A 12,103-nucleotide genomic window follows, 5' to 3' on the forward strand; every position below is an offset into this window, starting at 1 on the left:
GTGTTGGCCATCATTTCTGTCAGTTACTGTAACATTTTAATTGCCAAAGTAATTGCTGAGCACGGGGAACACAGCAGTTAACAGTTTAGCAACATTGCTAAAAAGAGACAAGTAACATGAGTAATCAAATGATCAGAGAGGGTTTAAACAAACGCCAGACTTGAGTAGAAGGGGGTGAATGGTTTCATGTTCAGCTTCAACCTACCATCACTACCGTGACTGTGCATGCGCATACTCTGTGCAATGAAGGCTATTTACAGACATTTTAGGTCTGTAATAACAAACAAGATGGTTTTTTTTTGCATGTTTATGATATTATTTGATCATCTGAATGGTTGTGTTTCACAGAAACACATCACAGAACCCAGCCTGATAAGTGCACTGTTATCATAACTGATAGAGAGGATGTTGAAGGCTATAAAACTAAGACAAAGATTGTAATAAATCAGATTTCTCTTTCTCTAAGCTTGTGTGAAAATAAAAGAGAATCGGAAGAGTTTAAGGGTGAACAGAGACTCAGAAAGGTAGAAAATGTACAACAATACACACTGACACGAGGAGTTATGCTACAAGAGGGGCACTCCAGACTGATGGGTCATAGGATGTGTCGTGCAGCACCCATGGCAAAGAACAAGAAAACTGAGTTTGATTTAATATAATGTGACATTCAGTCGACGTGAGATTCTTTTACATCATATAACCACAGGGTCGTACAGTACAATGACATAGTGCAACAGGAGATCAACCGCCGTTCCCGTTATAGCTTTAGATCTTCAGGCAACTGGGGGAACAAAAATACACAGCCACAGTCACAGCAATAGTCACAATAACATAATATGACTATTGCTATGGCTGCTACAGTGGCTGCATATTAGTCATTATGTGGAGTCATAAAACTGGGGAGGGAAAACTGTGCCACCGCTCTTAAGCAGCAGCATGCTGAAATAGACTGGGGAGCTGAATGATTTCCCTTTTGCATCCTAGACACTAAAATGGAATTCCTGACTTTCCCTTTGGTAATCTGAATATAGATTACGCATGTATTTATTTATACATTCATAGGCCTGGTATTCCCATCCTCGCAAGCCTTTTCTGCCACGGCGGTAAATCGTATTGTGGCGCACAAAACCCCATGTAAGGAAAATGAGGGTGTCTCCAATGCTATTTGATACATGCCCTGTGTGTGTTTGTGTGTGTGTGTGTGTGTGTGTGCGTGTGAATAGGTTGGATCAATGATGCGATACAATCCGCCAGGTGCTGATTGCATGTTCGTATGCTGTGCGCTTGTGTGCAAGAAGGTGTTAAGTATGCGGCGAATATATGTGTGTGTGTGTTTGTGTGTGTGTGAGAGAATGTATGTGTTCACTTGCTGATTGCTTGTGCTGGTGGTGAAGGTCACGGATTTAATCAAGCTACACGTCACTCGTCCCAGAAAGGTTGTAAATTATCATGCTAACACACACACAGACACACACACACACACACACACACACACACACACACACACACACACACACACACACACACACGTATTTTTGACGCCATGGTTAACCTACGGGTAGAGGAATGGGAAAGTGGCCCAAAAGTAGTGTGATTTCTCATTGTGGAGGTAAGTTCCTCCACCTGGATGCTGTGCTCACTCGCTCACATACAGACAGTATTTTTAGGCAAATCATTCATCATAGGGGAGCAAAGTCCACTAGCACAATCCCCAACGGACCCAAGAGAACACTGGAGAAGGGGTGTGTGCGTGTGTGTGTGTGTGTGTGTGTGAAAGAGAGAGAAAGAAAGACAGAAATAAAGGAAGGAAGGAAAGAAAAGAAAGGGAGTGATAATTCTCAAAGGGTTTCTGCTCTCTCTCCTCCTTGCTGTCAACTTCCAAGGTAATGGGTGCCTATGTGGTGTGCTGGTGACTGTGTGTGTGTGTGTGTGTGTGTGTGTTCCTGTTGGCTGGGTTGTACGAGCAGGTTGGAAAAGCAGCTTTTCTCTGGGGACGTTTCATCCGGTGAGTCCTGGCTCCGGGCGCTGGCTAGCCACAGAGGCACAAAGGACCCCGGCGCTAGAGGACAGACAGGGCGCCCCATGCCAGGCCTGGCGTCCGAACAACTGCCTGATCAAAAAACTTTGTGCAAGAATGGGGACTTGGCTGCTTCGAGTGGAGCTTCCTTCTCTTGATCTGCTGTTTCCTACTCTGCTTTACCACCTCATTCTCACTCCAGTTTTTCTTTCTCTCGCAAGGTCCCCTTTTCCCTTTCTCTCTCTCCCACTTTTTCTTGCCTCTTTTTTTCTCTAAAACTACTCCCAGTGTCTGCCCCATGGGAAATATGTTACTTGACTTGGTTCCCTTATGATTAATGATTTACCGTAGGTATGAAAAAGGGACAAGAAGGCTGAGGAAGTAAGACAGTGCTCACATAAACACAGACTCACACACAAGGCAGACACACAGGAGAGTAAAAGTTAAGTCACAAAAACTGTGTTGTCGAACTACAAGCTAACTCCGAATTTGCATCATCTTCAAAGAAACAGTTTACAATGCTGTATATAGGGTGTGTGTATGTGTGAGATATGTGTGTGTGTGTTTCTTCTAAAGACAAAGAGTGGCCTCAGATCCAGTGTCTTATTAAATATTCATCCGGTCACCAGAGAGACTCAGTGTATTTATGCCAATCGATAGCTCTTAGATATGATATAGTACTGCCACTCAAGACACACCCTCAGTCACCACGCACTGATTGAGAAGGGAACAGCCCAACTGTCTCCTGTGGGAAAACACTGTACACTGAGCTGATTGAGTTCTCCTCTATTCTATTTCTAGTCTTTTCTATTGTTCATAAATCTCATAAAATCTCAGAAAATAATTAATTAAATAAGCCTATCACGGATTCCCACACTGTGCTTAAAGCTGTACTAATCACTATATTAACAATGGGTCAAATCTCTATGGCCACGTCCACACTACTAAACAGTCTCCATCCTGACGACCGTTTTAGCTCCATATCAGAAACAATCTCCATCCATTCAACACACCTGGAAACACATACATACATGACCATTCACATACACTGGGCATGCTCAAGCCAGTGTAAACAGGAAGCAAATAGTCTACTCTGCAGTTGATCACTTGCAAAAAATACTGGTCAGTAACAAGGTGAGTAATCTGTTATTTATGATTCATTCACCCCTGGTAGTCAAGGCTCATAAGACCCAATCAGGGGTGTCTAAGGCATCATTCCCAAAGGTCTCAGCTTTTGCCTGTGCAGACTACAATACAACCCCAGAGGTTTCAAACTAACAAACTAGCAGTTCCAAAAGTCTCTGTTTTAGGTGCTTGAAAACTCCATAGGAGTATGAACGCCAGGTGAAAACAAAAGAGATGCATTTTAAAACTAAAATGTAGTCGTGTGGATATGGCCTGCGTGTTATGTAAGAACGCACAGAGAATTCTCACCCAACCTTCGGCTCTACAGGGCTTATTAACACCTCTTAACTCATTTCTTTGCACAGTTAGTGCTGCTTTTGCTTGTTTTATTCAACCAACACTGCAAAACCCAGGTTTTCTGGGACAGAAAACAAGGAGAAGCAGCAAATCATCACATTTCAGAAACAGGAACCTTTGCATTTTTGTCTGACAAATGATTAGCTCAATGATGATCAAAATAATGTCGAGACTTTTTCCAGCCACTTTTCTTTCTCACTCATTTTCCACAGTCCAAATTTCTTCTTTAACACGAATGTAATCTACTAGAACCTCCACAGAGACGGGGCCAAAATTAACTGCACTCAGAGGAGTATAAAATCTCTCCCTTATACACACACACACACACACACACACACACAAACACACACGAGCGCAAGGTACTTTTACACATGCAGCCTCTACAGTTAATTTAAATATCCTGTTAAGGGGTCATGTATAATTATGGAGCCAAATCACTGCGATCCACGAGGCTACTGCTAAAGTTGACCAAGAGGACAATGCTGTTGTTAAATCTGCGACGTATTCTGTGCTGAGCTGCACGTGTGTGCGAGTTTCATGTGTGTGTGAACGGCAGAAGCTGGCGACTGTACCGGAAGAGTTCAGGAAATGTATCCAGTCGACGTTAGGAAGGGGCATGTACGGATTCACACACAGGCGCACACACAGAAACACAAACCCAGCATCTCACAAGTGTTACACTCTAATTACTTTCAAGCAGGTGGCTCAGTGTGTGTACGCAAAATCACATCAGCTGCACTTTTCTGAAACAAACACTTCCTCTGCCTCGATGGGAGCCTTCTCCTCTCCTCCTCTTCTCCTTCACATGTTCGTGCTGGTTCAACTCTTAATTGCTCTGCGTTCTTGGTTCAAGTCAAACATTGGATCCCTGCCGGCTTTACCATAAAGGGCAGAAAGAGGAGAGAACTCTTTGTGTGTGTGTGTTTATGTTTGTCGATGGGTGGGTGGGTGGGGGTGTAGTGAGACTGTGTGTGTATGCATGTGTGTGTCCTTTTGAGAGGGAAGTTGTGTAAAGCTCGCTGGCCCAGGGGAGATGGGCTCCATAATGGTCACCATAGCAACAGGCTTTCAAGATGGAACCCTTCTAGTACCCCTCGAGTGCCACAGCTCCTGAAGCACAGAGCTGCTTGTTTGTGTGTGTGTGTGTGTGTGTGTGTAGGCTACTCAGGCGTTAGTTGAGGCCAGCTCCTTAAAAATTGATACATCAAGCGTCAGTGGAGAAATCTGACGAGATTGAGTCTGACGTCCTTTACGGCCACCGGGGTCGCATCTGTATGTGTGTGTTTGTGTGTGTTTGTGCTCGTGTGTACATGCCCGTGAAACATGCTTTCAGTCGAATTGGCACGACCTCATGCAAAACAAACTTAGGGGCCAAGTTGAAGAAGAATGTTTAACCGTATGTGTGAAAAAAGCGTACACATTTAGGAGCCTGGTGCTTCACAATATTACTGATGTTTGTGCAAACGTATAATGGATTCACTGAACATTGATGTGTTAGCAGTGTGTCCCCTAAAAGCTGCAGGTGGACATGACACGTGACTTTATTAACTGAGAGTGTGTTTGTGTCGACAACAATGTCCCTTGTTGTTGAAGTAATATGTTTGTGTGCGTGTGCGCTTTGTTGTGCAATATGAGGTTCTGTTTATAGAGTAGAGAGCAGAGCAAAGTGCATTAGAGTGTGTGTGTGTGTGTGTATGTGCGGTAATGACAAGGTTCGTGTGGAATAGAGATGTCAGCATCAGAGTCCAGCCCCCTACTGAGATCCTCTAATCCCCATTCGGAGTTCATAACAACCTTTAACACCATAATATTCACCATTACTACTAATCCTCTGAAACACACACACACACACTCAGACACACAATTCCTAAGCAAGCCTGTGTGTCTTTCTTTCTTTCATAATAATATCTACTAATCATCCTTTCATTACCTCACAATGTTTGCTCTGTGCGAACAATAACACTGAGCTACATTACGTTTCCGTGGCGTCATCATCTCTGCAGACAGTCTGTAAAAATAGCGAGTTCACCGCGGTCACTGCTAAAACCATCTGACCATTAGGAACTGACAACATTCGACAAAACACTGAAAAAAAACCACACAAACATCGTCAACGTCAATCTTTCTCTAACGCACCACACTTTTTAGGGGGATACCTGATTAGCCATGATGACAACAGACAACACATCTGTGTTAGCTTAAGTATGTATTATTATGAATAGCATGAAATGATGATTATGAAGGGTAATGTATCATGCCAAATCAGTTTACAGTAGCTTCATAAAGATATACACATTTCTTTTTGAGCAACTATTAAATACTTCATCTCTGAGGATAAGAAATAAACATGGTTGCCCATCAGATGCAGTAACTACTGTCCAATTATCAAGTCATGTCAAGTTTAGTTATTTTAAAAATGTATTTGGAAGTAGAAACAAATGTGATTGTTAAAAACTATTACTAAAGCGGCCACCTGTAAATTGTAATGAGGGACAATTTGTTGTTGCTGTTCTGTGCATATGCAAGTTTGCGATGCAATTTGATGACAATAGGCAGCAATCTACTGGGGACATACAGTAGTCATGATTTTCAGTGGTTGAACTGAGCTGGTGCTCATTGGTACAGAACGCCAGCAGTTTGGGTGTGTGCCTGCCACTGCACTGGGACTCAGTGGAATACAAACAAACTTGAATTAACTTTGCTTTGATGACTGATTCCAATATTTGTTCACACAGCGTTTAATCACATTTTATTTCAGAGCTTTACTGTTTCCACTAGAATTGAATTTCTTGCAGTAAAGGGCTATAACAAAAGAGTTTATATCAGGTAAGGAGGCTGTGGACAGCAGGCATTTAACTGCATGATTACAGTCAATTAACAAACATCACATGCTGAAAATATATAATAAAATACCAAACAGACTCATTTGATGTCTGCCATGAATAAAAATCCTGCCTATATTACAGGTGTTGAAATAACTTTTATTGTGAAATGTAGTCAGACCCTGTGAAACGTGTTGACTGTTATGGGTGAATGTCTTTTGATACGTCCCATGTTTCATATTTAATCAGAATTGCAATAACTAGGTTTTGATAATTATATCATTATGTCTTTGTGTTTGATGTGTCTGGACATGATCAAATGGTAGAAACATTGGCCAAGTAGTTATTTTATTCCAATTCAACCACCACTGTTCATCATGTGAGGGGATGACATCTTGAAGACTATGATGTGTTCTTTCAAAGCAGATAGTGTGGAGCAGCAATTACTTTTGGCTGCAAGAGCTTTTTGTTCGAGAAAGACGAGGCAGGATCACATGGTTGCAGAGTGGACATGAGATTTGAGCTGTGTCCACACAGGAGACACAGACCTCCATGACTGACGCCTCAGCACAGACCCTTACTGTGTTTATGGTATCTTATGACTTCTCTGACCGACGCACACACAAACACAGCGGTCAGACCGGATATGAAATGGTGTGTGATGTCCAGTGCATGAAACACATGAGTACACTTGGGCTGCTTTCTGATCTACTGTCTGTCCTCTGGATACCAGCCAATTACTGAGAGCAGGCCAAGGGGAACTACGGGATGACGCTTCCCCTCTTCCTCATTTTGTCCATATCTGTCTTCTTATCTGTTTCTGTTTTTCTCTCCCTCTGTCCGTCTCTCTGTTTTCCCTCCTGTCTGTCTAGTTGTATTTTTCTGACTCTGTCCTGTCTTTCAGTCTTACTTGCTGTCTCTCTACCTTATTCCCTCTGTTTGTGTGTGTGGGTGTTTGTCAGAGCGAGGGAGTCTGCCTTTGTGTGTGTGTCTTATTTCCCAGTGGGCTGTCTGTCATACGTTGACCCTGACCTTCTCCAGAGCCCCTGCACAAATATTTACTCTCTCACTGACAGGAACACACACACACACACACACACACACACACACACAAACAAAAAAAGAATCACAGGGATAGATTTCTCAATTTCAGTGCAATTAAAGCAAACACACATCTACACAGACACACTTTTCTTGTGGTAATCCAAGCTGATGGCGCTCTAATTTTAAACCAGTGTGATTATACTGCAAGTCTAAAAACAGATTAAATAGATACCAGGTGCATGTGTGTTTCTGTGTGAAAGGGGTCATGGGCGAGGGACAGAAAGAGAGAGAGAGAGAGAGGGCGAGAGAGAGAGACAGGGAGGGAGAGAGAGGGAGACCATGACAGGCCCATAGAAAGAGTCTGTTGGATGTTTGCCTCACCTTCTGAATAACTTATTCTTCTGCCTATTTTGCTGTAAAGAAAAAAAATGTCCTTTTGAACATAGCCAGACAGACCTATACAAAACAATGCACATACACACAGCAGAGGTCTACATACATAGATTCAAACTTTCACTATAACCACGCACACTCCCTCTCCCTAGACACACGTAGCTTAAACATCCTCCATAAAACCCAACCCACAGAGCTTTAACAAACTATCAACACACACCCCACAGATCTAGGTATCTGTTTGTGTGATACACTCCAGCACACACACACACACACACCTAGTAAACGTGTCCACATCAGCCGGCCCCGTGACCGGCAGAGTGTGTGTAGGAGGAGCGCTGCACCTCCTTTCTTCACCCACGTTATTTTCAGTTCATCACTCTCAATAATTCATTCTCTCAGGCGGAGGAGTTGGAAAGGAGAGCCCTGTGCTTTTTTCTCCGTCACTCGCACAGACACACACACACACACACAGATGTGCCTGTCAAGTGGGAGGCCGTATTCACGTTGTCCTGTGGGTGGGCAGTGGTCAGCTTGGTCGGGAAAAAAAAATGCACTGCAAATTGATGATGGCAGGAAAATCGTAAGTGGTTTAAAAAGAACAAACAAACTCTAAAGCAAATGAAACGCTGAGTAAAAGAATGGCTGAGATTGCTGCCTCACTTAGGAGCATGTAAACAGATTAAGAAGGACGTGTTGAGGTGGTTTGTGTGTGTGTACACATTGCTTGAGTATGCATCTCTGTGAAAGTATTTATAAGTGTGTGTGTGTGTGTGTGTGTGTGTGTGTGTCCTAGTGCCATCTACCCTCTGACAGATACAGCATTACCTTGTTCTGAATGAAAAAGTAATTCAGATATAACACTTTGCCTTAACCTTAAACACTTGACACCCCAGCATCCATTCAGAGCCATGAAGGAAGTCAAGGGTGTCACATACAAAAGAGTCCCCTCTTGAGAAAATTGCCACTGCATGTCCCTTTTGTGCTCTCCATAACAAAATCTGCACAGCTCAGGACCACAGGAGCTTTTCAATCTGACAAATAAATATCGACAAAACAATTAGATTTATGGGCAGATCGGCTTATGAGGAGGCTTAAAAGGCAATGACACTGACAGACCTCAATGATTACTTTTATATTAGCAACGGATGCAGCTGGGTGGCAAGTCTTCATGAAGAGAGGAGATCTTAGTAGTGTCTGACATAACCTTTATGATTTATGCTGTTATCTTGGCTGTTATCGTTTATTATCAGCTTCTTCTAAATTGATCAAAACTGAGATTATGAGAAATGTTTATTTCCTTAAAACTTGATTTTTGAAGCTTGTTGAGTCATTGGATGTGAAGGGGTATCTCAATCAAAACAATAACAAAGGACAGAGTTTGATGACGTCCCACAATTAATTTTTTAGCAGTGTTTTTGTGACGTTGTTCAGTGGACACAGGACATCTCATCATCTTACTAAAATCTTCCATCTTGTTAAAATATATAGTTAGAAACGACTGATCTGAAGCTCTTAAGATCTAAAAAGATCTAAACATCAAAAAAGTATCATAAAAACGTGGCTTAAAACTGAATAAAAAGTCAGTTGTCACCATTTCAGGCAGACGACAGCAACACTGTTTTGACAGGATGCCATTGACAGGGGTTCAAAGAAACAGACTGTTACCCTGATTAAAATCACATATTTCTCTAAGAAAATTGCTAGACTCATTTCAGATAATGTAATGATACAATATATATATATATATATATATAGCTAGGTTTAGTCGTTTTTAGACATTTTAATGCAGATTTTAAAGTTACATATTATAGCTTTAACTGCCTCCATGAACTGACTGTCAGCTCCAACTGCTGACCATAAGCTGGCCAAATAACGCACTGGTCAAAATACAATAACTAAAATCCTGTTGTTTTCAGAGCACCGACATGCACCTGTCTCTTTTATCTCATGCTGTATCTCTGCCTCACATCTCTGCAGCCACTGTAGAAATGTTCCATTTATATACTGTAATAATACAGCAGCTGGTCCAAACAGCCATATTCAAAAGTGAAACAATGAAACGCCTTTCTCATCAGATTCTGTCTAACCCTTCTTTGGTCTAGCCAACACTGGAGCTGAAAAGTCCATTTGAATTTTCTGAATGGTTCCTCTTGGCGTGTAGAATAATAGTGCAGCTGTACAGCATATGAAAGCAGCAACAAATTGGACTTAGACCGTAGCTACATCTGTACGTCGTGTTCGGAGCTGAGCAATAACGCAGTAACTGTGCATCGCCAGCCCAATCAGTCTGACAGGCTGATTGTACATCTGGAAGCCATCCATAAACTAGAAAGAGAGAGAGGGAGGTGCATAAGGGGAAGGGGTCAATGGCTGCTTTCCTGTTCCTGTGTTCCCCAGTTTAGCAGCCCCGCCGGCTGCCTGCACGCCTCCTCTGCTCTCTCTTGCGCACACACTTGCCTCTCTTGAAACCTTTAGATCTTAAATGGAGCAAACTCAACACAAATTCATCACTGCAGAAATGTGAAAATTATGAACTTTCCCATGAGTGCACACATGTTTATCCCTCACTGGAACTCAACGGCATATGAAACATAGCCAATTAATGACAACTGTGCCCAAAGGGGACACACTCTGCCCTCTACACCTCTCTCCTCTCTCCCAGCCTCTGTCCGTAGGGAATAATGCTATATAAGGACGTGAAGAGCTGAAACATGCGTTCACAGTTTCTCAGTCCTTGGCCTGCTTTTCCCCTTTTTCTCTGCGGGGTTTGTTCACACAGCTCAACCCACTGCACCAGACTCCAGCGAGCTATATGAGGTCCTGTCTCCCACAGTCCCCTTGTTGTCCACAGGTTTCATTGCGGCTAACACTTCAGCGGTGCGAACACCATCTTGGTGCTAAGGTGGCTTTTGGCAACTCAGCTTGTGTCTGGCGAGTGATCCGCCATGGCGACAGAGGAGCTGGGAGGCTCCGTGTGAATAGTCATTATCTGGGTCAGTTCTGTGTGGGTATGTAGATGGGGACTATGGTGTGTAGAGGATATAGTGAGAGCGCCTAACCCTTTGTGAATTTGTGTTTCATTTATTCGAACACAAAAGAGAGGAGATGAGAAATAGGGAGAGGGAAAAGGGATGGAGTTTAGGAGGGACATGCGAGAGAGTGGAGATAAAGGCGAATAAAGGAGAAATGAAGGCAAAGGTGGCTGTCATTATCCAAATAAATGAAAAGTGACGTCAGACGGGCGGAGCGGCAGAAAGATACACACTCACACAGACAGATAGAAGGACAGATGACTGGCCTTTACTTGGCCCACATATTCATTTGTCCTTTAAGAACATCTGGCTCGCAATAACTCCCTACTGCCTAACACTTCAACAGCTTAATGCCCTGATGCCTGCAGCAGTGTACAGACACACACATACATACACACACTGCATGGACTGTACACAAAAAAATCTCTTTACTCGCTGTCTAAATCCTTCTGTTAGCCGCCCACTCCTTTCCTACTCACACCTTCGTGCTCTCCGGCTCCCTGAGCTGCCACCAAGAGAAGAGCAAAGATATGAGAGAACTGTGTGTGCGTGTGTATGTGTGTGTGAGAACATACTAGATGCAGGAGGGGGCCCTTGACCTTCAAAAGTCTGTATGTGATCAACATAAAAATGCTCACTTCACCTGCTGCCTCCACTGTCCACACACACTGCTGTAAGGATAGAAGCATAGAGGCGGAGATCAAGCACTGTGTTGGAGAGGCAATAGAGAGAGACAGGTTCCCTACTGAGCTTTCGACACACACACACACGCACACACGCACACACACACACACGCACACACACACACGCTCTGTAAATGAGCTCAACCTCTTTCACAGGTGCGAAGATTAGCCTTTTCCTACATCTGTTCCCTGCTCAAGCCTTTCATTATGAAGGCTGCAATCCTCTTATGAGATATAAAATTCAAAAATGCATTGTGTCCTGATGTGTGTGTGCGTGTGTGTGTGTGTGTGTTTTTCGTGTGGTCACAGTCTTTCTTTCATTATACGCATCTGAGTTCATATCTTGATGGAGCCTTTACAGAACATGTATCATATAACTTCCACTTATCCGCACAGACTGTAGGTTTTCTTGCGGAGAACAAACAAAGGCTTTTACTGTAAAGCCTTTCCTGCTGTGCTGTGGTCAGAGCCAGGTCTGATCGACTGAGCGGCTGAGCAGGAGGCCTTTGATCGCTGTTTGTCACTGGGCAGACAGAAAGCCGAATTCCCCTTCACAGGTTGAGCAATGTTTTCCAAAAATATGAAACTGCATTTTTTTTTCCCTCCTGTGAAAATGACATTGTACAG

The 12,103-nt window shown here is 43.1% G+C and overlaps 1 protein-coding gene across 6 annotated transcripts in view; it reads right to left on the minus strand.

Annotated features, from left to right (window-relative positions):
* epha4b (eph receptor A4b) overlaps positions 1–12,103 on the minus strand; it is a 110,959-nt gene that overhangs the window by 68,709 nt on the left and 30,147 nt on the right. The window lies entirely within an intron of this gene.

This window comes from Trachinotus anak, unplaced genomic scaffold (assembly GCF_046630095.1).
Source record: "Trachinotus anak isolate AG129_WGS33_773 ecotype Australia unplaced genomic scaffold, CSIRO_AGI_Tana_v1 ptg000012l, whole genome shotgun sequence".
Lineage (NCBI taxonomy): Eukaryota > Metazoa > Chordata > Actinopteri > Carangiformes > Carangidae > Trachinotus > Trachinotus anak.